This window comes from Gracilinanus agilis, chromosome 3 (assembly GCF_016433145.1).
Source record: "Gracilinanus agilis isolate LMUSP501 chromosome 3, AgileGrace, whole genome shotgun sequence".
Taxonomy (NCBI): Eukaryota; Metazoa; Chordata; class Mammalia; order Didelphimorphia; family Didelphidae; genus Gracilinanus; species Gracilinanus agilis.
Genome location: NC_058132.1, coordinates 624,756,232 through 624,780,860, shown reverse-complemented (window position 1 = coordinate 624,780,860; position 24,629 = coordinate 624,756,232). Strand labels below are relative to the sequence as shown.

At 37.4% G+C, this 24,629-nt stretch overlaps 1 protein-coding gene across 1 annotated transcript in view; it reads left to right on the top strand.

Annotated features, from left to right (window-relative positions):
• IRS1 (insulin receptor substrate 1) overlaps window positions 1–24,057 on the top strand; it is a 73,615-nt gene extending 49,558 nt beyond the window's left edge. The window contains exon 2 of the mRNA XM_044670793.1: window positions 22,996–24,057. The gene's annotated coding sequence lies outside the window, so the exon portion shown is untranslated. The remainder of the gene's footprint in view (window positions 1–22,995) is intronic.
• Window positions 24,058–24,629: the final 572 nt, after the last annotated feature.

The following is a 24,629-nucleotide window of genomic DNA, read 5'->3' as shown; positions in this document are numbered from 1 at the left end:
GAAAAAGCTTCATTGGCCACTAAATTTCAACATACTCATTCCTTATTTTTAAAAAATTCTGAGCATCAACTCAAAGGGGCACTTCATTCTAGTAGTAGAAATAGTAGAAAAGCTAGGGCTGTAAAAGAAACCACAAATCTAGATTGCTTTTCTCTAAAGTAAATAATAAATTCAACATGTTACTTTCAAAGTTGACCTGCTTTTACAGGATCCCTCTTTGGCCTTCCTTCTTTTGTCTTCTTTGCTTTTCAAAAAACGTGTTTAATGATCCTTCCTTCCTTCCTTCCTTCCTTCCCCTCTCCTGTATTACTTTCTCTACTCAAATAAGAAAAAAAAAGAAAACAAAATCTTTTAACAAATATGCATAGTAAAGGAAAACAGATATCCACTTTGGCTGGGTGTGAAAATGTATGTCATTCTGCAATGAATGAAGCCATTCTAAGAATCTCTTCTAAGAAAATAATTTTTAACTTGGGCTCCATGGATAGATTTCAGAGGGTCCACAAACCTAGATGGGAAAAAAAATTACATCTTTATTTTCACTAATCTCTAATGGAAAATTTACATTTTCTAAAGTGATTTAAAAGCATTATTCTGAGAAGAAGCCCGTAGGCTTCACAAGACTCCAATGGGGTTCCATGGTGCAAAAGGTTAAGAATCCCATTACCAAGGTAGGTGTAGTCTGTGTTGGTTGCCGTCAGTGAAATCCTAGCTCTTTTGAAATATTGAATAAGTGACCTTTAGCAAATCATTTCTCATCAATAGGCCTTGTTTCTTCATCAGTACAATGAGAGAAAGTTGGGCTAGATGGTCTCTTGGGTCCTTTGCAAGTCTAACATTCTGTAATTCTAAGGAAAAAAGTAAATTCTGAATAGGTTTGTGGGTGCCTGTCAGCGTAGCTGGACCAGCAGCACCAGATCAGAGTCTGATCTGGGGACAGAAGCAGTCACAGAGTTACCAGATGGCCAGTCCCAGTCTGGACCCCAGAGCTGAGGGAATGCTGTGGCTTTTGGTACCCAGCAGGTAGCAAGTCTTGGAGTCTTGCCATTCAAGAAGGCTCTCCACAAAGCAAACCTGGCCACAGTCCCCTTGGTTCTGCTAACTTTCCTCAGTTTTCCATTATTGAATTAATAAAAGCAATGGGGCTCGAACCTAGCAATTCCTTCCTGATTTGTTTCTTGGAGGGATTTCTTGGGAAAAAAGCTAAAACACTGCATGTATATCAATATTCATTAGCAAGAAAGACTGCAGAGGATGCTGGAAATTTGCATAATGCAGTAGTTGAAAGGGTGTCTCAGGCAACTGTAATGCTCCATACAAGCGTCTACATGGCACCTTTTATTGAATGTCATGAGATCCATAAAAGTAGAATTCTATTTTTTTCAAAAAGTATTTCATTCATTTCAGTTCAGCAAACATTTATTAATCACCTGCTGTGTGTAAGATACTATGTAGCTCTATAAAATAAAGCTATTTTTGGATCTTGGCAGATGGCCCAGAGTACATTGTTGAGTTTGTTACAAAGATCTGACTCAGAACAAGAAATGCTTCATCTGGTCTATTTAATGATTACTTTATAATAAAAATGCGGTTGTGTGTTGTTTGTAGTGTAGACAGGAAAAGAGAATTGTAGCTCTGTTCATTTTTATAGAAGTAATGAATCTTACCGTAAAGGGGACAATTATCGATCCACTCCCCTCACCACTTCAAATATTCCAAAAATCCCTCCCAGATTTCCAAGCCACCCACTAGAATTAGCCCATTCACCAAAAAGATCCAAGAGTTTAGAGAGGAGTTAAGGGTTGGCACGTACCTTTCATGCCTGTCAATGACAAGAAACCGTGGTGCAGAATCCCAACTTTGAGCTCCATTACAGAGAAATGCTTTAGATTTCTTTTTTATTTTTATAAAGACCCTTACCTTCTGTCTTAGAATTGGTTCCAAGACAGAAGAGCAGTAAGGGATAAGCAATTTGGGGGAATTAGGTGACTTGCCCAGGGTCAAACAGGTAGGAAGTATCTAAGGTCATATTTGAACCCAAGACCTCCTGGTTCTCTCTCTACTGAGCCATCTAGTTACCCCAATAATTTTAGATTTCTTATAAGATTTTTTTTATAATGGAACTTATCCTGGATAGATACTTTGATGGTTTTGTGTTATTTTAGTTGAGCTGAAAACAAATACCCAGTGACTGGGGCAAGGAGGGAGGAAATAAGTATTTATAGAGGACTTAGGTGCTAGGCACTGTGCTAAAGGCTTTACAAATATTATCTCATTTGCTTGACAAAGAATAAGCCATTTTGCTTCTAATTCTTTAAGGGCAAGTGTAAGGAGTAGTTTGGTGTACTGGGTTTTAAATAAGGTTCATTTTGCCCAGAGAATGCTAAATGAATCTGATTTTATGGATGGAGAAATTGATGGGAATGGCCTCTCTCCACAGTCATTATCATTTGACTTCTGTTCTGCCCTCATTCCCATTGACTTCTCTTCGGGGTTGGATCAGGACCACCACCTTGTTCTGAATACCCCCTTCTTTGGTGACTTTTGTGATGATGCACTTTAGAGTTCTCACCTTCCCATTCCATTTGGACCTCATTTCTCTCCTTTTGTGGCTCATCATTCTTCTTCTCTTTCCATTCAATTCAATCAGAATATATTAAGGACTTACTGTTTCCTAGGGACTGTGCTGGACACTGGGAGCACTAAGACAAAAACCATCTCTTCATTTAAAGAATAGTGTGTGGACATATATATATATAGACACATATATTCATATGTATAGATAAGTGCATATGTCAATATGTATATATAATATACCTACATATTTGTGTTACAAATTCCTCCCCCCAACACAATGGAAGCACATCGAGATCAAAGACTATTTCAATTTTCTCTTAGTATCTACTTGGCTAGGTTTCCTTTAGTGCTGAAGGAAGTATTAAATGAAGTCCTTAAAAGATAGTTTGCTCTTCTCCAACAGCTATTATAGTGATTTCTCCATCTTGCTCTTCTCCAACAGCTATTATAGTGATTTCCCCAAAACATAGGTCTTCTTCACTGTTCAATTAGTTCTAATGGTTCTTTACTAATTCCAGTATCAAATAGAAATTCCTCTATTTGGTATTTAAAGTTATTCACAACTTATCTTTCCAGCCTTGGTATCCATCTCTTCCTTTCATGGTTTTTTCCCCCCCTGAATGTCTCCCTTATTGAGCAGAAAGCAATAATTCTTTGCATCCTTCCTGAGTTATTATTTCTTCTTTCTAGAAACTATTTGGTCTTTCCATTGGTCACACGTTTGCTCTCTCATCTCTGCTGTCTTTCCCGCTTTCTGCCTCTGTTTCTGCCCCTTTTCCTCATCTTTTCCTGTCTGTGTCCCCTCAGCATTGGATGAAATGGACCGAATTCTAGATGGCTGTGCTTCATTTTATTAGTGCATGGGATGTTAAGGTTATCTACGCTTCAAAATCAATTGAGCAGGAAGGGATTAGCCATCTAGTCTAACCTCATCTGACCAGTGAGGAAACCAGTCGAGAGAAGTGATGTGAAGTCAGCCAAGATCACATTAGTCATAATGGGCAGAACTGGGATTTGCACTCAGGTCTTCTCCTTCCAAGTGCAGTTTCTCACATTCTGCACAGAATTAACTCCCATCTGGATATACATACATACATACATACATATATATACATATATATGTGTGTGTATATATATATATATATATATATGTTCTTGCCTCCCTTTTTTACTCTTCCCTGGTAAGACCACATCTACAGTACCCTGTTCAGCTCTCAGGATCGCGTTTTAGTAGGGTCATTAATAAGCTCTGACCAGGGTCCAGGGAAGGACAAACAAGATGATGAAGGGCATTTTTATCAAGTCATATGAGTATCATTTGAAAGAAATGAAAATTTTTAGCCTGGAGAAGGACTATCTTCAAAGTATTTGAAGGACAAACTACCTTGTGAAAGAAGGACTAGGGTTAGTTGGCTTATCCCTAGGGGAGACAACCAGGAAATTAGGAGCAAAGGGAAAAGTTGTAAGACTCATCCTGAGCCTTGATGTAAAAAAAAAAAAAGAAAAACATCTTAACAATTTAAAGTATCAAAAAGTGAAATTGGATATCTCAGATGGTAGTGGCTTCTCTCTACCTCCTTGAATGACCACGCATTGGGATTTGTGTTCAGATATCGGCTAAACTAGATGACTTCTGAGTTCCTTCTGTCACATCTAGGTCTTGTAGAAAAAACATCCTCCTTCCCCAAAATAATTACTGACTTTACTAGAAAAGGACATTTTCCAGTCCTAGTGTTTTTTTTCCAGTGCATTTAAAAGAAAATACATTGTTTGAGTTTTCTAGCTTTTTGTTTTCATTTTTTCTGCTTATCCTTAGGGTTGATTTGGTTATTAGTTCTTGCTATCCTCAGATTGTTAGAGCAGAAATATCAAATTGGAATCTCTGGTGTAGGTTGAATATGTTAGATGAGATATATTTATTTCACTGAGGTGAGGATGACATTTTTTCTTTTCATCTCCAGCATCTATGAGCTTGAGCAAATACCACTGCTCTTCTGGACCGAGAACATAAAAATTTAGACAAAGTAACCTTTTAAGATCTTCCTGGATTTTTAATTTCAGGACTAATGTGAATTATGCTTATCATTTCCATTTCCTTTTTTTCCCACTCTTCACCTCTCTTGTTTTCACCCAAGGAAATAAGAAAAGGGAATATTGAAAATGGCATAGTCTTTTGATAGATTTCTGGGGAAATCTAGAAATCTATTTCATTTTTCTAATATCCAGACATCTTAAGTCTTCATATATGGGAAGAAGGGTCTGGGCAGTAGCTGGGTAAAAAGAGCTTTGTTCTAGGAAGTTACAGCAATTATGAATGGAGCCATAGGGCACGAGCTTTTTTTTTTTTTGTGACCTCTTATATTAGCAAAGCGCTATTCATTTAATTATTGTTTCCTGAGCAAGAGATGAAAGGGGGTGAAGTCTTCAGAGGTATGGGCATGGTGACAGGGCAGATGGTGAAATGCCCATGTTGATTTGGCCTTAGTGACCTGGTGAATGGTAGTTGGAATGAAGTATGGTTGGACCAGCTAGATATATTGGACTGTGATGAGGAGTGACTCACCCTCTAATCCAACCCCAGGGCAAGTCTCAAAATTAAATGTATTCACAGAGCAGAAGGAGAGAAGAGAATGACTTCCAGAGACTAGGATTTGGAGGGGTGATGTTGTTGATGAGAAGATCTGAGAGCCAAGTGGCAGAGCAGATGGCAAGATGCCCAAGATGACAGGACCCTGGTATCTTGGAGGATGCTTAAATTTCCCTCTACACCAATTTCTTCAGAGGGAAGACTTCAGGAAGGGAGCCAGACTTCCTTGTTGCAGGGAGATTTAGGAGATTATTATTATAAAAAATTCTACATCTGTGTATTTAATATATTTCCATTATTCTTATTTTGTTAATAAGCCCCTTATCTAGAAAAAATCAGATATTATGTCCTAGAGCTATGTACATGGTGTGTGGTAAGAATTTCAAAGGGAAGCTCGTGTAGGAAGAGATAAACAAAAAACTGATCACAGTATCTATGGGTACTAGGGCCTAGTCTGAAACCTTAGCTTTGTCTTTAAAATGGGAACTAACATGGAATACAACTTCCCATTTTCCTGGTAGAAGGTGGCAGAATTAGGTCATACAAATAGATTGCCCATTTGTGACCTGATTATTCTGGGAAAAAACAAAACAAAACAAAACTTGAGGCATTTTTGAACCTGGTTTAAGGGAAGCTCATCTTAGGGTTGTTAATTAAGTGCTAATTGTAGCCTGTCACTGTTTGATAGTAATGGTGTAATTATGTGGTTAAGTAGTATTTTGAATTCATTTTGTCAGTGTCTGGGGCTATAGTCTGGAGAGAATAGCAGCTATTGTTTTCTTTGCGTGACATCATTCCAACTGTTCCCATGGTTGAGTTTAAAGTTTATCTTTTCTTGCTGGCTATTCCGTTAGTACTTAATCTGGGAATCTTTGAATTAGCCATTTGGAAATCTATGTATTCTTTCTGTGGCCAATATCTTAAATCCTGGAGCACTTTTATTAGCAAAAAAAATTTGTGTTTATTAGGAGCGATGGAAACATGTGTGCCATGAAGTGTGGTATTAGCAGCAGCCTATGGTGGCTCACTTAGATCTTTACTTCCCCAAGTCAGCATTTATTACAGACAAGAGATTTATTCCCTTAGGTTTTCTCTCTGTATTCATGTAATGAACCTTGACATTGTTTATGCAATCATCCTTCCTGCAGAGCTTTTTTGTTCCACAAAGTGAGGCATCCACCAGGGATAAATGTAAAATCTCATACTGGGGTTCAAAAAATCAACTTTATAAGAATATGATGGGGATTAGAAAGGAGCTTGTATGTAAGAGATCTAGAGATTTTAGTTGAATGTAAGCTCAATTACAGCAATCAAAAAAACTAATGAGATTTTGAGACTGAAGGAAGATGACAGTCCTGTTGTATTCTGCCCCGGTAAAACTATACTTAAGATATTGTATAAAGTTTTGGGCACCATACTATAGGGAGGAATCATTGATAAGTCAAAGAAAGTACAGTAGAGGACAACCAGGAATGATGAAGGACCTTTTAAGCTCTTGCCATTGGAAGATCTATCCTGGAAAATGTAAGCTACATCAGGGGCATGTGGTTCTTCTTGGACCCCTTTGGATGATCACTCTTGCCCCATCCTTTACTGTGAGTGTAGCCCAATGCTTGGTCCTAGACTCTCTTCTCTTCCTTCTCTGTATCCTCTTGCTGGGTGATCTCATCAACCCTCATGGGTTCAGGTATGTCCTGCTGGATGACTCCTAGCTCAACCTGTCCAGCTCTAGTTTTCTGTCCAAGCTCCTGCACTCCCTCCTCACCTGTGTAAGATTAAAAATTGATATCCAGATACTCCAAGAATTATATTTTTATAAAGTTTATTAATAATAACTTGAAGCAAAAGGAAAGTAACAACCTAAATAAAGGAAATAAACTTCCCAGACTGCACATGCAAGAGAAGAGCGAGGCCGGGCTTACAATAAACTTATTAACAATACATGAGGATGCAATGTTGGGGAGAGAGGAGAAGGAATTTTGGGATGAGAAAAATAATTCTGGGAGATGGAGTCCAAGGGTTCAAGATTTCTTATTATACACTGGACATTTTCCAAGGGATGTCTTGTATGTAACTCAAACCCAATACATTTAAAGCACAACTAGACATCTTCCCCCAAAGTTGCCTCCCTTCCCCGCTTCCTTGTTTTTGATGAGTATCACTATTTTCCCAAGAATCCAGCATTTATAAGCATCACTGAGGGGAAAAAAAAACCAAAACAGAAAAGAAAAAGCTTGAAACAAATGCACAAATGACTAAATTAACCCTTTGTCAGCATCCTATTATAAGTAAGGTCATAATACAAAGCCCAGGTAGTTCACCCTCCTTTCTTCTATCAGAGCCTACCATGAACCTCCAAATTCCCCCCAGTTAGGTACTTCTCTGAGTACAGTATGTTCTCTCATTCGTGTGTGTGTGTGTGTGTGTGTGTGTGTGTGTGTGTGTGTGTGTGTATTCCTGGCATTGTCTACACACACACACACACACACACACACACACACACACACACACACATATTAAAGACATAATCCTAAGATCTTTTACATAGCGGTGGGTGCTCTCTTTTCCAGCTCTTGTGATTTAGACATTTTCTGTAGCCTGTGAAGATTAGATTTTTAAAAATTACTTGATTTAATTCAGAAAACATTTTCAGTTCCCACTACGTGCAAGTCAAATATCATCCTCTTTCTATTCCTTGCCATGGCTATGCCTTCTGGTAAGCCTTTTTGACCTTCGCTGGGCTAGTCCTTTGGTGCTCTGACTCTCTCCCACATTGGACACTTAGCCAGTTAGCCGTGTGTCCATTGGCAAGTCCCATGAGTCCTCCACCTTTTCTGAACCTCAGTTTTCTCTTCTGTAAAATGAGGCTATACCAATAGTACCAACTCACCTAATGAGGTGAAGATCAAATGAGAAAGCACCATATAAATCTGGAAGTTCTATAAAAAATGCCAGCTCGAGTCCTTTTCACCGTTATTATCCTTATCTATCCAGTTCAATAACTCTGCTATTTTCAGTAAGTTGTATTTCCACCACTATCAGAGGCCCTCAGTAAGGAGATCTGGCAGATCAAAGGTCTTCCTATAGGAATAATAAATTCAACTTGGCCCACAATTGGTCAAAGGATGCCACGATACTCCTGGGTGGCACTCGAGGAGGTGTAGAAATGCCTTTGAGGATCCCAGGTACGTTGGGATCATCTCAGGATCATTTCTAAATATTCCTTTAAGAGAAAATTCTAGCTAAAGAAATGCCCTCATTTGGCACCAGCCGCCAGTGTGATGTCCTTAGGGTACCTCAAGCCCTGCTAGGCAACCTACTTAGCACCAGAAAAGCAGGATAGTGTTTAATTCAGAATGATTTTCGGGGACCTTTGAGTGAATGCTGTTTCTCAGATTAAAGAAAAGTTTAGACAACAGCTAACAGTCAAAAAAGAATTCCAGAAGTCTAATGAAAATAAATCTTCAAAGAAGAACTAGAGGCTTTGTATGGGCAAATCATGGGTCAGGACTGGTATAAATTGGGAGACCCTTCCTTCCTGACTAGAGGTTAAAAAAAGAAAAAGAGTTTGTACAGACCTTGAAATTTCTATCCCACTTCTGCTCAGAAGGTCCTTAAAGCTGTAAACAATAAGTACATTATCAATGATTTCAGTCCATCTTTTAGATTTGATTCGCACTCCCCCAGCTGAGAACAATTAGGCCTGCATCTGGCAGCAATTTCAATCTTTTTACAAAGTTAGTCATACAGCATTGACTACGTTACCCTCTGGAGCAGTCTCTTCCTATCGGGAGTTTTTTGGGGAAAAAAAAGCCCACCCAAAACACCCAATTCCTCCCAAAATATTATTAGCTCTGCTTGGGAACCTGCAAATAGTACATGAGTAATTCACTGAGCATCCATTTAAGTCTATTCATAAGAAATCTTTGGGAATTCTTTCATGTGGCATTCATTCTTTGCCGACTTGTGACGTCAGTGTAAGACTGCTAAGGGCACGTTTTTTTATTTTCTTCTGTGAAAGCAAGAGAAGTGGCCTTTCAAAGGATTTCTGTGGAAGGCATTAATTTTAAGAGTTCCTTAAAGCTAGGCTAATGCTGTCTGTCGTAATATTTAACGTATCACCTCTTGATATCCCCTTTGTGGGTAGGCGGCTCTTTTGTATAAAATTGTACCATGGTATACACTTCCCTTAGATCTCTGACTTCCAGTTGCCTTTTCTTTGGGATCTATAATATTCCCCTCCTGAATCTTCTTTTGAAAAGAACTTTCTTTTTCTTCCTTTGAGGTGCCCCCTCTTCATCTTTCACCCCTGCAATTGAGTTGCTTCTTGCTAGTGGATTCCCCCTGAATTGTTAGGACTTCCAGCATCTTATTTTCTTCTTTTGACCATTTTCAAGTGTCACAAGAAAAAAAAAAAGGAATTTTTAGGACAATTTCATGTCTTGATCCCCTGAAGACAGAGAGATTGGGGAAGAGTTGGTACAAGTTGTCTTGTCGTGGTTTGGAAACTCAAATTTTCCAAAGATTTGAATGGAATGTGATTTGGCTCAGAGCTGTTTTTGGTATCCCAATTAGATCACTGTGTTTCCATTTTTATTGTGGGTTTTTGGGGGATGACAGGGGGAGTTGTTGCCAAACTTTTTCAATTATAATTTCTTCAGAAGGAACTTTTAAAAAAATTGTGGCAGTAATAATACAAAGGAAGCACAAGTTTATAGTCACTACTTCACGGTACCCCAAATTATAGCTTATCATTAACTTGACCCATTTAGCAAGCCCCACCTACCTTTGGACCTTAGTGATCCAGAGGGATTGGTAAAGTGAAACTTGTTTTCCAAACTGCTTCTTAAGGTAGCCCAGTTGTGTTTTCCCCACAGCTAATAAATCTTGGTTGTATTTTATCTCATATTCTTTGAAAAGGAAAGATGAGGATTTTTAGGGCGCATACATTTTTGTGTATTCCCTGGACATATTTTAAAACAAGATTCAGTTGGCTTGAGATAGTGTTTTTCCATTGTCTGGACAACCCTGGTCTTTAGGATAATTTATTTAACATCAAAGAGGCCTAGCTCTTGTATCCCCCTCCCAACATTTCTCCCTTGGTACCCCCCTGAAGGCTGGAATGGAGATGAAGGCTGAAACCTTTAGCCTGTGGTTTTAAAGTTATGTTTTTCAGGACATGTAAATGAGGTGTGTGCCATGGGGGAAGTCTAGGAGTAAGCCTCAAAAGCACTAGGAGTTTCAGTCTAGCTTTTGTGTGTTTGGGCTATTCGAATACCCAAAGCCCTGCCAGCTGGACCCAACATTAGCCTTATCTCCATGAATCCCCAGAACAGATGTCTAGCAGATACCACTTGTCAGAGGTACCTTCTAGTAACTTTTAAAGATGCTTATTGGGTTCAGTACATTCTTCTTGCATTACCCAATTCTTCCATAAAGTCAACCACAAACCATATTCTAGGGGACTCCAGCTAAAGCTTGTGGTGAGTAGGAAATAGATTAAACACAGGTTTCCCCTTTTCTGCCGCTGCCAACAGTGATGTCATGGACGTTAACGATCCTTACCTCAGCTTGCTCCAGTCCTAGCACCCCCTATTAAAACACTTGTCCTGGGAACTGTTTTTATATGTTGTTAAGGAAACATTGACGTTTGTTGATAAGAAACAATGGGGTATCCAGACGATGACTTAGATGCAGAAAAAAAAAAAAGACTTTTTTTTTTCTTGAAGCCATTCTGGAGAGCATTCCAGGGAGAACCTAAACAACAGAAACCTCCATTTGCTGTCTAATGAAGGAAGTATTGGGATGGGAAGGAACTTCATTGATCCTTGGCTTCCAGATTAGAAAAGGGGCACGCACAGGGAGAGGCCATGCGTTGTATGCGGGGTTGTGCTTTTCATGTAAGTACAGCGTGGGTGCATCAGAGACCCAGACAGGGAGGACCCATGGTTGGATGGATGGTGCACATTTCTGAAAGTGAAGGAAAAACTGAGGTGAAATGTGCAATAGACTTGGAGGCAAAGGGGCCCCGGGGTGGGATGGTGGCGTGAGAAGGGGCAGAAGCACCCCCTAGAGACATCCAAGGACCAAAGACTGGTCAGGCGGCTCTTCCCAACCTGTGAGCCATTCTACGGACAATAAGCTGGAAAGAGCCCCAGACCATGGAGTCGGGAAATCAGAATCCCCGGGGTTGGCTTTGGGTAGAGCAGATGAGATTAAATGCTTTTGTAGACCTTAAAGGGCATTGTCAGTATTATTATTGTTGTTGTTGTTATTGCCTTTGGCTATGGGACTGTGGATGTCAAATGAAGGGGGTGAACTGGATGTTCTTTAAGCTTGCTTTCAATTATGATAATGTAAATAAATAGATCAATATAGATATACCTCCTATCTTATATTACCTGCCTTCTTTGGGAGGGAGAGAGAGAGAGAGAGAGCGCAAGCATGGATTGCAAAATATCAGAAAACAAATATTAAGAAATGGATGCATAATCTGGAAAAAATTTATTTAAAAATGGGAAGATTGATTTCAACAAACATTCTGTCCTTCTGTAGAATAGATTTTGTTTTTTACCTATTAAGATGAAATGATTATATTCTTCAACCTGTGTAATTCTACAGAAAAGAGATAGGTAATGTTTCACGTGTATTTATACTTATATGTATGCATATAATGCTCTCTCTATATATAATCAATACATATACAACACATGTGTATACAACCAATACCCATATATTTGTACATGTATAGCACATATGCATATATGTGGAATACATAAATAAAACACCTGTCTATATATTACGTGTTTTATGTGTGTATGTGTATATAAAATCTTTTCCATTTCTGCACCACACATAACCTTCCATAAGTGTAACTTAAATGAAAGCAAAGCAAGTGTATATATACACACATAAACATTAAATCATTTGAATTATAACTGTATTTATATGTGTTTCACTTACATTTATATTACATATGTGTGTATGTCTATAGCACCTGCACACAGACACATAAACACATATTTTGCCTTCCTTTGGGCTATACTTCGGGGATGTCGTGTGTTTCACAGAAATGAAAGAAAGAGATTTGAGGGGGGGATCAGCTTTTGTCGCAAAATGTTGGATTTGGCAAGAACTTGGAAGATTATTTGCTGAATCCTACCCAGATCAGAGCAGCACATGCTTATTAAAGCGCCTAGCATGTGCAAGGCATCGGGGACTTTAAAAACAAAGACCAAACAGCCTTTGCCCTCAAGACACCTCTTAAATTCTCATAAAATAGAAGACAGCTAAGAAATCAATGCTTGTCAAATGGAAGTGAGATTTCTAGCCCAGGCTCCCGATTTGAAGGTAGAGAAACCCAAGCCCCACAGGGATAGAGGGATTTGCTTATGGCAGCATAGTTGGTGGCTGAGATAAGACAAGACCCCTGGTGTCCCAACATCCAAGCCAGAGCTCTTTGGAGTGGAGGAATGGAAGCAGCTGCACTTGTCAGGCCAAGCCAAATCCAAATTCAAACCCTGCTGCCCATCACCCTCTGGGAGGTACTGACCTCCCTTAATACCAAGTGCCCTCCCTCCCAACTAAGTTATATTTAATGTGTGTGTCTATCTCTTTATCTATATCTATCTGTCTGTATCTAAATATATATAGTACATATATAAAATAGATATTAAAATATATACATTTATATAAATATATACACAACAAATATAAAAATTCAAATATATACTTGATAAATACACACAAGTATATGTACTTTGTATTTTTTTGAATTTATATATGTACTTGTCCCTTCTCTTTAGAAAGTAGCTCTGAGCGAGTGGGAATTGTTTCCTTCTTTATCTTTGGATTCCCAGAATGTAGCATAATGCCTGGAACATAGTAGGTGCTTAATAAATACTGGTAAATTAGTTGTTTTTTCCCCCCCCCTTCTTGCCTGCCTTCTATTTCCCACCTCCATCAAGGCATGCGCTTACTGCCTTAACTGTGTCACCATTTGGCGTATCTTTTTGGCCAACAGTAACCCTGGGTCAGTAGATAGACTGAGAACCAGTCAAACTGAATTGACCAGTAGATGCTAGTATCTACTTAATCCAGATACCATTAATTACTACAGAAATCAGTGCTTTTATTTTTTTTCTTCCATTTCCTTTCAGAACCTTTAATCTTTTAAAAATAAATTGTCTGAATCTTTTTTTTTTAATTAAACAAACAAAAAACTTTTCCTTGGAGAAGAGCAAGTCAACGGTACCAACATCCTTTCTTCCCTTTGGACTTTCCAGGGAAGTGACAGATGACTCCGTGTTGTCCCTAATCATCGGCTCCTGCCTTGGTCATTTCCATTTACCTTTCTTCTTTGGTGGTCTCAGGAAGGCAGCAGTCCTGCCAAAAGTCCTTTCCTTGGGACAAAAGGACAGGAGAGAGAGGGCCTTCCGCACGTTGGCGGCTTTCCCTGCAGTTTCTTCCTTGGCAATGCAATGCACCGAAAAGTTGGCTAGCATCCTTGTCGTGTTTCAGCCCCCACCCATGTGACTTGGATCAGGCAAAAGTGCTATTTAAGCAGCTCCATTAAAGCTTTTGGCTCTGCTAGGGAGTTACCCTTTGCCATCAAAGAGACCAAGTCGCCAAGTAACAGCCCAACTTCAGCCTATTCAAGTGTATTGTTTCTTTTCATTTGCTGGAATGACTTTTTCCTCCTCCTTTCAGCTTCAAGTGGCAAATATCTTTAGTTAACCTCCATCTAGCTTTAACTCCAGCTTCATTTTTCATAACGATCCTTACTCTTTTGTTTCTGTTTTTCATAGATGTATTTTAGGGTGGTTTCAGGAAAAGAAGGGCACGCATGTCATAAATTGTATACTGTTGTTAGGGCTTAAATTAGTCATAGTCAGAATCTCAGATTCTCTTTATTTTCAGTGGTTGTTAGGAAAAAGATCTAAGAAGCATACTCTCAGCTCCCATGAAAGGGGAATCTTATACATCCTTTCTATTTGATGGGCTTGTCTATGCCTGGAAAACATCTAAGGTATTTTCCATTTTAATGACTGTTCTCTAGCTAAGTGGACTATAAGGCAAATCCTATTTTCCCTAGTGACTTTAGTTATAAAATTGGATCATATTATTGCAGTAGTTGCCACTCTGTTCCAATCTGTCCTCCAAATAGTTACTAAATTGATATTCCTAAAAAAATAGGTCTCTGATATCCTCCCCCCCAAATAAAAAAAATTTTCAGTCCTTCTCATTTGTCTTTAAGATAAAAAACAACATTGTATCTCATCCATCCATGCTTTTCAACAAGTTCCCCTTACCTGCACCCAAGAATCCCGAGTTTCCATCAAAATATTGCTTGGGTGCCAGCTTATACATAAAGCCTTTTCTGAGACCCCCACTTCATAGTACTCTTTCTCCCTTGAAATGGCTTTGTAGGCTCTTTATTTTTAAAACATATGCACATGTGGAATCCCCATTGGAGGATGTGAGTTCCTTTGAGAGCAGTCTTTTTCATTTTTGCCTTAAAACCTTACTCATAGCAGATACTTAATAAATGGTTTTCAAATGGAATTTCTAGGGCCACCAATGGAATCAAGTGGAAATGTTGGTGAGAGAAGAGGTTAATATGGAGCTTAGTATAGCCATTGCTATAAAGGCTACCTTTTTACTAGGAATGTTTTTGATACCTGTTTAAAACCAATAGGCTTGTCTTCCACAATCTACCATTTAGGCTACTTCTTTTTTTTTTCAATTAATAAACATTTATTAAGCAGTTATTCTGTGCTAGGCATTATGCTGAGTGTGAAAGCTACAAAAAGAGGCAAAACAAAACAAAACAAAAACAGCCCTGGCTTGGCAGAGTTTATAATCAAATGCAAAAATATAAGCAAAACAGTACAGAGGATAAATGGAAAGTAATTAACAAAAGGAATTGAGAGACCCTAAAATGCATTATTTCTAGTTCTATATTGCCAGTTAGGCTACTTCTAAGAGTCTAGAGATTCCTTCCTTGAATAAGGATCCTCAAATCTTATATTCATAGACTCCAAGCTAGTTTTCCTTTCTTTTTGTGCTATGATTCTTTATGACTGCTAGAAAATTAGACTATACAACTATCCTTCTTATTCTTGAATTTGTCTAATCCTTTTTTGATAACACAAATATGTTTAACACAAAAGAGACATATATATTCTCTTTCTCTTCCTCCATTTATATAGATATGTGTTTACACATCTACTAGCTTTATTTTGTGAGATTAAAGCACATTTAGAAATCAGCATTTGAAAATGTGTATATATACCCTAAAAGGAAAAATTACTTGAATCAAAGAATTCAACACCTTTTTATTTTTTCGTTATAAAGCTCAGGTTCAGGTGAACTTTGCCAAGTCATTGTTATGATTCTTTATGATACCTAGACTGGAATTGTACTTCCTAGACTTGAATATATATGTAGGCTTTCAAGAATGAGTTGTATGGATGGGAAGGGAATAGAACTAAGCAGTATTAGGGAAATTGGTTGGATCTGAAAGGCATGAAGTGCAAAGGCATGGGATACTTATTCCTGATAACAAGCTTAATGTAAATTCCTCCTTTTCATCCATGGATTGAGTTATCGTTTTTTAGTTTTTTAGTTCTAGGTCTCCTCTTTGAAATTGTGTATTAATTATAATAAACCCAAAAAACCCACTAAGTAAATAATCAACCACTATTATTGTTATTATTTTGAGTTTTTTTCTCTGTAACGGGTTGAGTTTATTTGGTGGGAACAGTTTCAAACATATTTTTTCTTTCTGTAGCACTTAAATCAGTGTTGGGCAAAATTAAATGTTCATAAATGCCTAATAATGATGTGATTTCAGGATTGAGAGTAAGACACATGTATGAGGAGACTTTTTGGTTCTTTTGGCAGTAGTGGGGAAGTTGAGAATGAGATCAGTCCTAGGCACTACGTTTTAGGAAAGATGTAGACTAGACAGGTTAGTTTAGACATGGATAACCAGGCTGGCTCAGAGAACTTCACACAACCATGGATTGGTGGAAGCAACTTGGGATGTTTAATTTGAAGAAGAGACTTGGAATGTTCAATTTGAAGAAGAGAAAACTCAAGGGAGAATGATTACCACCTTCAAGAATTTGAAGAGCTGCCTTGTTGAAGAAAGATTAGATTTGTTCTGCTTCCAGGCACATAACTAAGCTCAATGGGTACATGAGGAAGGGACCCAGGCCAACCAGCAAGCATTTATTAAATATTTCCAATATGCGAGGCACTGTCCTTAGTGCTGGAAATAGAAAGAATGAAACAATCTGTACTCTAACGGAGGTTTGCATGCCAACAATGTAAGGAAAAATTCTTTCTAATCATTAGAGCAGTGGTTCAAAATTAGAATGAGGAAGAGACTATCAAGGTCATCTAGTCTGTTCCCTTACATAGAAACTGGAAAGAGATCCTTTTGGAGAAAGTGGGGCTTCCTTATTGTAGGTCCTCTAGCAGAGGTTGGATAGCCATTATGGAGAATGTTGTGACAGGGCTTGATCAGGGATGGGTTGTTCTCATTTTTTAGGCTCTGCAATTTGGAGAAGATAAAGTCAAATTTCAAGTTAGGTGGAGGAAAACTAAACCAAGAATGTATAGTGGGAAGAATTATGATTTGAGTAACAAGGAGTTTAATGCTTAGGGCTAATCTCAAAGGATGAGACTGAAAAGGAAGCTATTGGATTTTTCTAAGAGAAGATCGGTGATGACCCTTGAGAAAGTTGCAGTGGACTGGTGAAAATGGAAACCAGATTGTGGAAGTCCAGAAATGGAATTGGCATGGAGAAAGAAGCAACTGTGGAATACCCATTGCAAAAAAATATTGTGTCTATGAATAGGAGCCTAGGATTGTAGTTTGGAGGTATTGAATCATTAAAAAATGCTTAAAGGCAGATGGTCATATGTAGAATGTCAAAGCTTAAATTTTAAATTTTAATTAAATTTAATTAAAAGTTTAATTTCTGGAAGAAATAATCCTTCAAGTGATTGAACTGTTAGTGAATAAAAAGGCATTGTTGCCTATATGTTAAGATGACACTGCAGATCCACTATTGGCAGCCGGACATGCCATTTTTGTCATTCTGTCCTCATTCTCTCACCCAGTCCCCTGTGTGGTATGAATTTGTAAGATGGCTAGAAGGATTTGGACATGATCTGGGTCATGTAACAAGAGCATAGCAAATGGATCCACATTGGTGAAAGAATCCATGATCTCAGACTCATTAGTCAGTTGAGTTAATTACTTCAATATGACATATGTGATCACATTTATGTGGATACTCCTTCCAGTGTTGCCAATCACAGTCCTTTTGTGACTTCTTCTGTAGGACATGTGCCCATTTTACAGCTGTTTAAGTTCCTCAAAGGGCTTCCAACCAATGTGCTAGGGGATTTATTGTGACAATACCGATTGGAATGACAGTACCATCCATTTCATGTCTCTCTTCCTACAGTCTGCTTCTTTTTTAATGAAGCGTACTCATCCCCACCAAATTATTTCTTCATTGTCCTTTGGGCAACCCTAAAATTAATCTTTTGAGAGCGTGGCCTTCCATGATGTGCATCTGTACAGCTATAAGTGAACCAAGAAACCAACCACATTTAGGAATTTTGATTCTAGTTTTATCAGATATGTTTTTACTAGATAGCATATATGAAAGAGAATAGGGGGCAGTTGGGTGGCTCAGTGGATTGAGAGCCAGGCCTAGAGATGAGAAGCCTTTGGTTCAAATTTGGCCTCAGACATTTCTTAGCAGGATGATCTTGGGAAAATCATCTAATCCATCACCCACCCTGTAGCACTCTCCTGCCTTGGAACCAATACACAGTATTGATTCCAAGATAGAAGGCAAGAGTTTAAAAAAAAAAAAAAAGAAAAGAAAAGAGAAGGGAACAATATAATAATACTGTTACTTTGGTATATTTAACTTTCTTGTTCTTAGATTCTGCAAAGCTTATATTTGCCATATTCTTTGCATACTCTTTTCTTTGGATTAAGTCATTGTTTTACTTTAAGTAGTTGGATTTAATTCCTAGAATTATTTTTCTAGTTGAACCTTCCGTGAAACTTCAGACAGTGAGCTCCATTGAAGAAAACTTAATTAGTGCAATAATTTTTAAGTGTAGTTAGAACAGGAAATGTGGTATTTCTGGCAGTGTTACAGTATAAGCTGAACAACTTTAGTACTCTTTACCTCTATCCTCAGTAAAATAGGAATTACTAATAATGCTTTCCACAGATGTGTGCTGCTGTCTCACACATTGCTAAACAAATTGTTGTTAGATTTCAGGGGGTGTAAACACACCCTCAAATAAGAGGTTTTAAGCTAAATCTGGATTACTTTGATGGTGCTTATTGCACAGGTTTTGAAATCATACAACATAATAGCTGCTTTCATGATAAAAAATAATCCAGTACAATGAAACAGCTTGAAAAGTGGCAAAAATCTCATATTCTTTTAGAAAAAAAATAAATGTTTTCTTTTTCTTTTTTTTTTTTTTTTTACATTTTATTTTCCAATGACACTTCTCCCTGGCCTCTGTCAACAATGAAATGTCCCTCTTGTAAAAGAGCAGTATTTACTCAGAACAAACCAAGACATGGACCATGTCTAAAGTCAAATGCCTTGTTCTTTACCAGCAGCCCACCATCTCTCTGTCAAGAAAAGAGAAATATAGGTTTCACTGAATCCCTTCTCAATTGCCTCTGCATTGATCAGTCCTAATGACTGTTTTCTGTTATATCTTTTAACTCTGCAACAGTTCATAAAAGCCTCCTTGTGACTTTTCTAGTATTTTTTTTCCCAGAAAGTTGAAATTGAATCATAGCTCCCCCAGCAATTCATTTATGTGCCTGGGTTTCCCATAGTCCCTTCAATATTGATCATTTTCCTTGTTTTTTTTCTTTTCCACTCTGATTAATGTGAGAGGTGAAACCTCAATTGTTTTAATGCGCATTTCCATTACTTTTAGTGATTTGGAACATTTTTTATATAATTGTCAATAGTTTGCATTTATTCTTTGAAAAATTGTCCATTAATATTCTTTGACCCCTTTCTTTTGGGAAATGTCTCTATTATATCAGCTTTTGATATATCTTGGATAGCAGATCTTTATCAGAGAAATTTTCTAGAAAGATAGTTTCTTATAACTGACAGCTTCATTTTATTCTAGTTAAATTGATTTTATTCTTCCAAAAGCTTTTACATTTTACATAATCAAAATTGTCTATTTTGATCTCCTCTATTCAAGTCTCACATTCCTCTTTTTCTCTCCCCCGCCTTGCCTCTCATCATCTGAAAAATGGCTTCAGTGATTATCATCCAGTAAAATGTGAATTTCTACCATATGTGGTAATGTAATAATTTGTAAGCCTCAAAGACTTATTTCAAAAGGACTGACCCTTTCTTGAGTGTAGATGCATTTGTGAATTCTCAAAGCATTTTCATTTCATCTCTGTTAATATTATTGATAAGTTGATATTATAGTACTAGAAGAATCAATAGGAGGGTATGTAGAACAATGTTTTGGGGACATGGCAATATCATAAAAGTAATTTCCCATCCCAAAACCCTCTGGCCTTTGGGGGTGTCATGTTACTGTGCTCACAAGTTATCATCACAGGATGATATAACTCATAAGAGTTAATCCCAGGAATGGCAAATAGTAGAAGGGGAATATTCATGGTCTTTTTTTTTTTCTAAGGAGATGTCTCACATCTTACTGTGCCCAAAGATTTGGGCCTTCTGCATAAGCTTATCATAGTTTTTTTTTTTCCTCTCTCTCTGTATTTTTAGATAGTATTTCTTAATCATTGAAGGCATCTGGCTTCTTAACTCGATTTTGGGCATGTGTGTGTGTACCCAAAAAAGTATATATGTGTGCATGTATATATACAAATATAAATAAGTATTATTTACAGATGTGTGTGTATGGATACAAAAAAGTAAATTAATAAACATCCTGGAACCCTAATATCAAATGGTTATTTTTCCAATAAAAGAGTCACCTAGAAGACCAAAGATTTATTCCAATCATGATGGCAAAGGTCAAAACATTGGGGATTGAATTTATCTTGTAGGTCCTTCCCAAATATCCCAAGTTGGTAATATATGTTTACTCTAGAAATAGCCCAAGAATTTAACTTGAATTGAGTTTAATTTAAATTTAAATTCTAGAAATAGCCCAATTGGGAACCAAATCTATTGAAACTCCACTTATTGGTGAGCGAGGATCGTCGTTGTCTTCCAACGAGCGTCTGTTAGAACGCTTTGGGAAATAATAGATTTGGTATTTTTCAGGTATAGGCAGGGACCTTTCAGAGCCAGGAGATCCCTTCGGATCTCCCGCGGCGTCAGCTGACCCGCCAGAAAGGACTGGGGCCGCACTGAAATTAACTCGGAGCCATCGATTTCAACACATACAGGGAAGCTCCCCTCCCCTATGGCCCCCCCACCCTCATCTCTGTGCAGGCAGCGCAGGTTCCAGCGTGTGCCTCTACCCGCCTTACTGGGTACAGTTTGTTCCTCCGCAGAGCTATTCATTCAGCTTTTCTGGAAGAGAGCCAGATATGAAATGAAAAGCAAACCCTGCGCCCTTCACTCTTTCCCTGTTTAAATTAGGCAATTTCTTTGTTTGTCACCAGTCCTGTAATAAAGTACGGCATTACCGTCTAATTTTAGGCCCCCGAGCTTCGAAGCTCTGCTAAGTAAGTAAGTAAGCCATGCGGAGGTATTCGGGGAGGAACATTCCAGGCGGCTGCTAGAGGGGTTCAGGAGAAAGTTGAAAGTAAATAAGAGATCTGTGAGATAATTCTCTGGGGAGTTTCCCAGCATACCACACATCATTTGCAGAGATAGGCTTCCCTTTCACTTGAAGGACCACACAAAGTAAATTCTGTTCCTTGGCAATTAATGGGCACAGGACAGGAGCCCTTTTTAATGTTGTTACCTTAGTGTCTCTATGGCAAGTCTTTATTTGCAAGTAAGGAAAAATAGACTGTTTGCCTATCTTTTAGTAGCAGGGTTCAGATTTTAAAATATATAGAACTGCTCTCATATACACTTGTATATAAATACAAAATTTATATACATAAATATGTAAAGTGTATATAAATATAACATTTATATATATAGATATGTAAAGTGTATATATAAATATAACATTTATATACATAAATATATAAAATTTATATAAATAAAATATACATGAAATTTATATATAAATATGTATAAAATTTATATATATATATAACACATTTTTTTGTGTGTATATATGTATACACATAAACAAAACACTATAATCCTAGTTTTATGAGTTTGGATTTACCTGAAACCTGCAGTGTAAATATTAGCAAAAATTCCCTTTCAGAAAGGAGAGGGGGCAAGAAGGGAGAGCGGGGGCAGTATTGATTAACTTCTTCAATGCCTTGTTTTCCTAGCTTAGCCCTCACTATAGGGATCTGGTATCTTCTTTATAGACTTGGGGCAGTTGACTATTAAGAGCATTTTTTTTTATAAAAGGGACTTAAGTTGTTATAAAAAAATATCTGTCTCACCACCATTTTGTATAAAGGGGATTCTTTTTTTATTATTATATTTTAATTTTGAATATTTCTCCATAGTTACATATTTCATGTTCTTTCCCTCTCCCCAAACCCCCCTAACCCCCCTTAGCCAACACACAATTCCACTGGGTTTTACATGTATCATTGATCAAGACCTAATTCCATATTATTGACAATTGGACTAGAGTTATCGTTTAGTGTCTTCATCCAAAGGGGATTCTTTTTGAAAGTCTTGCCTTCTTGAGTCAGAGGTATGGTAAGACCGTGAAAAGAAGAGAGGCCTGGTAAGACCGTGAAAAGAAGAGAGGCCTTAGGGTCAGAGGACCTGCCTTGAAAATAACCCACTGTGTGATTTTGAGATGCCTTTCTTCATTTTCCTCTTGTAAAATTAATGATCTCTAGGTTCCCTTTCCATCTCCAAATCCTCTGATACTTCATTGCATTTCTTGCCTTTCTTGATGAGCTTGGATGGAATTGTAAGATTAAAATTAATATCCAATAACTCCCAAATATTTTATAAGATTTATTAATAATCATTTGAAGTAAAAGAAATAAAAGAGAAAAACTGAGGCAGGGTTACACACAAACTTTATCTCCAAAAACGTAAGGACGTAATGTGAGAATGAAAGTAGAATGCTGGGAATTGGAGTCGTGGGGAATAGATTCTAATTACACAGAATGGAGAGAGGGATAGAATTTGGAACTGAAAATAAAACCTTAAAAACCCAAATAAGATAAATCCCGTGATTTGAACATTGAACATTACCTTTGAATCTAAATGCAATGACCTTCCTTCTCAGCTATTTATTCTTAAACTAAACTTGCCTTCCTTAATCCCCCTTCCTATTCTGTCTTAAAATCAGTACTACATATAGGTTTCCAAGACTTCTCATTTTCTTGATCTCTTAAAAATTATCTTAATTTGTTTGCCTGTTGTATGCTTGCCAACTTTAGATTGTGATTCTGTTTGTTCTAGATTCTTATATTTTATTTCTCATATTGTAGCAAATTATTTTTTATATTTTAGTAAGTTATTTCTTCTATTTTAGTAAAAGTGAAAGTCCACAGGCTTTCTTTAGATATTTAGGACAGCGTTTGTTATGTCTGGCACCCTTGATTGCTCTTACGTGGCCTCCTTCACATCCTAGAATAATCATTATCCTTAGCAAAAAAAAAAACAAAAAATACACCCGTGATCATAACTTTCTTCTTCTTCTTTTTTTTTCTTCTCTTGCAGAATGATGACCTACACAACCTCAGCAAATCCTTCTTAACTCATGGGTATTCAGACGCCAAGTGTTTCATGTCTCACAACTAGGACCTCACATCCTCCTCCTCCTCCTCGGTAGATGGTACGATACACCCAGTTTAGTTTGTTTACTTAACACAAACCTCAGGAGTCCGTTGACTGAACTGCACATTCTCTGTTGTGCCAAGCAGAAAAGCACTGTGACATCAGGACAAGCTTCATCAGCGACCGCAAGGACTTAGCTGGCCACATGGAACTGATGTGCCCACCACTATGTCATATGAGACTGGGTTTACTCTTAGCACATTTACACAGTACGCTAAATTTCATTTGCTGCTGAAAAACCTGTATGACAGATCATCATTGTAAATTATTACATACCAAACTGTTAATGTTGGTTGGAGAGTATTAAATATTTAACATAGGTTTTGATTTATATATGTAATTTTTTTTAATTAAAATGTAACTTTTTTTTCCTACAGCACATCTTTTTTTGGGGGGGGGTGTGGAACTGAGGTACATTATGTTCTGTTGTAAACAGAGTGGGGGAACTGCTTAAAACAAGGCTAATGAGAATAGAGTAGGGTACTATTCTTGTTTGAAGATTGTAATTCAGAAAATAATATAATATTATTCCTAGGTCCGCAGATGACCCTTGATTGTACAGCTATATTTACTGATAATATCTCTTGTAACATAAACCTGATGTTGATCTGAGTTCCTTACAATGAAATCATAATTTTATACTTCTCTTATAAGATAGTAGTAGGCCGTGTTAACTAAACTGAAGACAAATTTTCTATACCTGCTCTTTGTAGCCATCAGCTTGAACTTGGCTAGTGAACAGAAACAAAAATAGGACAAAAAAAAAGAAATCAAAGTCTTCCATTGTATATATTGTAAAAAAAAAAAAAAAGAAAAGAAAAAAGAAGATGAAAAAAGAAACATGGGTGATCCCTTTAAATCCAAATCTCTCCTTGGAATGAACAATGTGGGTGTTTGTAAATTCTGGAAATCTCTTTCTATGCGTAATAAACTAGATGCTGTTTATCTTTTTTTTTCTTTCCCCCTTCCAGAAGCTATCTCCATTCTCACAGATTTTTCCTCTGTGCATACATGCAAATATTTCATTTCCCATGTTGTCTTAAGAATGGCAGCAGGACAAGTGAGTGCTTGCTAAACGAAATTAAAATTCCAGAAGGTGTATTATGATAGCTAGGACATCTCACTCGACTAAAGACCTTTATCTCATGTTTCCTGAGACCTTTCAGTGTAAAGCTTTTAAAAGAATGTAATTAGACTATTTTACTTAAAGGGCACTAGCAGTCCTGTTAGTGATTATTTAAAATAAAATATGAGTAAACCAGGAGTACTTAAAAGAATACCAATATGCCGGTGGAGCAGTCAGTCATCCCAAATCCTGGGAATTTTTTGTGCATGTGATCAAAGAAATGGCAATGAACCTACCTTTAAAGTAAGAGGCCTGATTACAGATTTTTATATTTTATCTGGTGAACTTTCTAATACTTTAGTGCTCCCTCTGAAGTCAGCAGTTCTGTATCAGGGGCCCCCGACTTTTTCGTGGGGGTGAGCTATTTTTTATTTCCTTAAAACTTGAAATC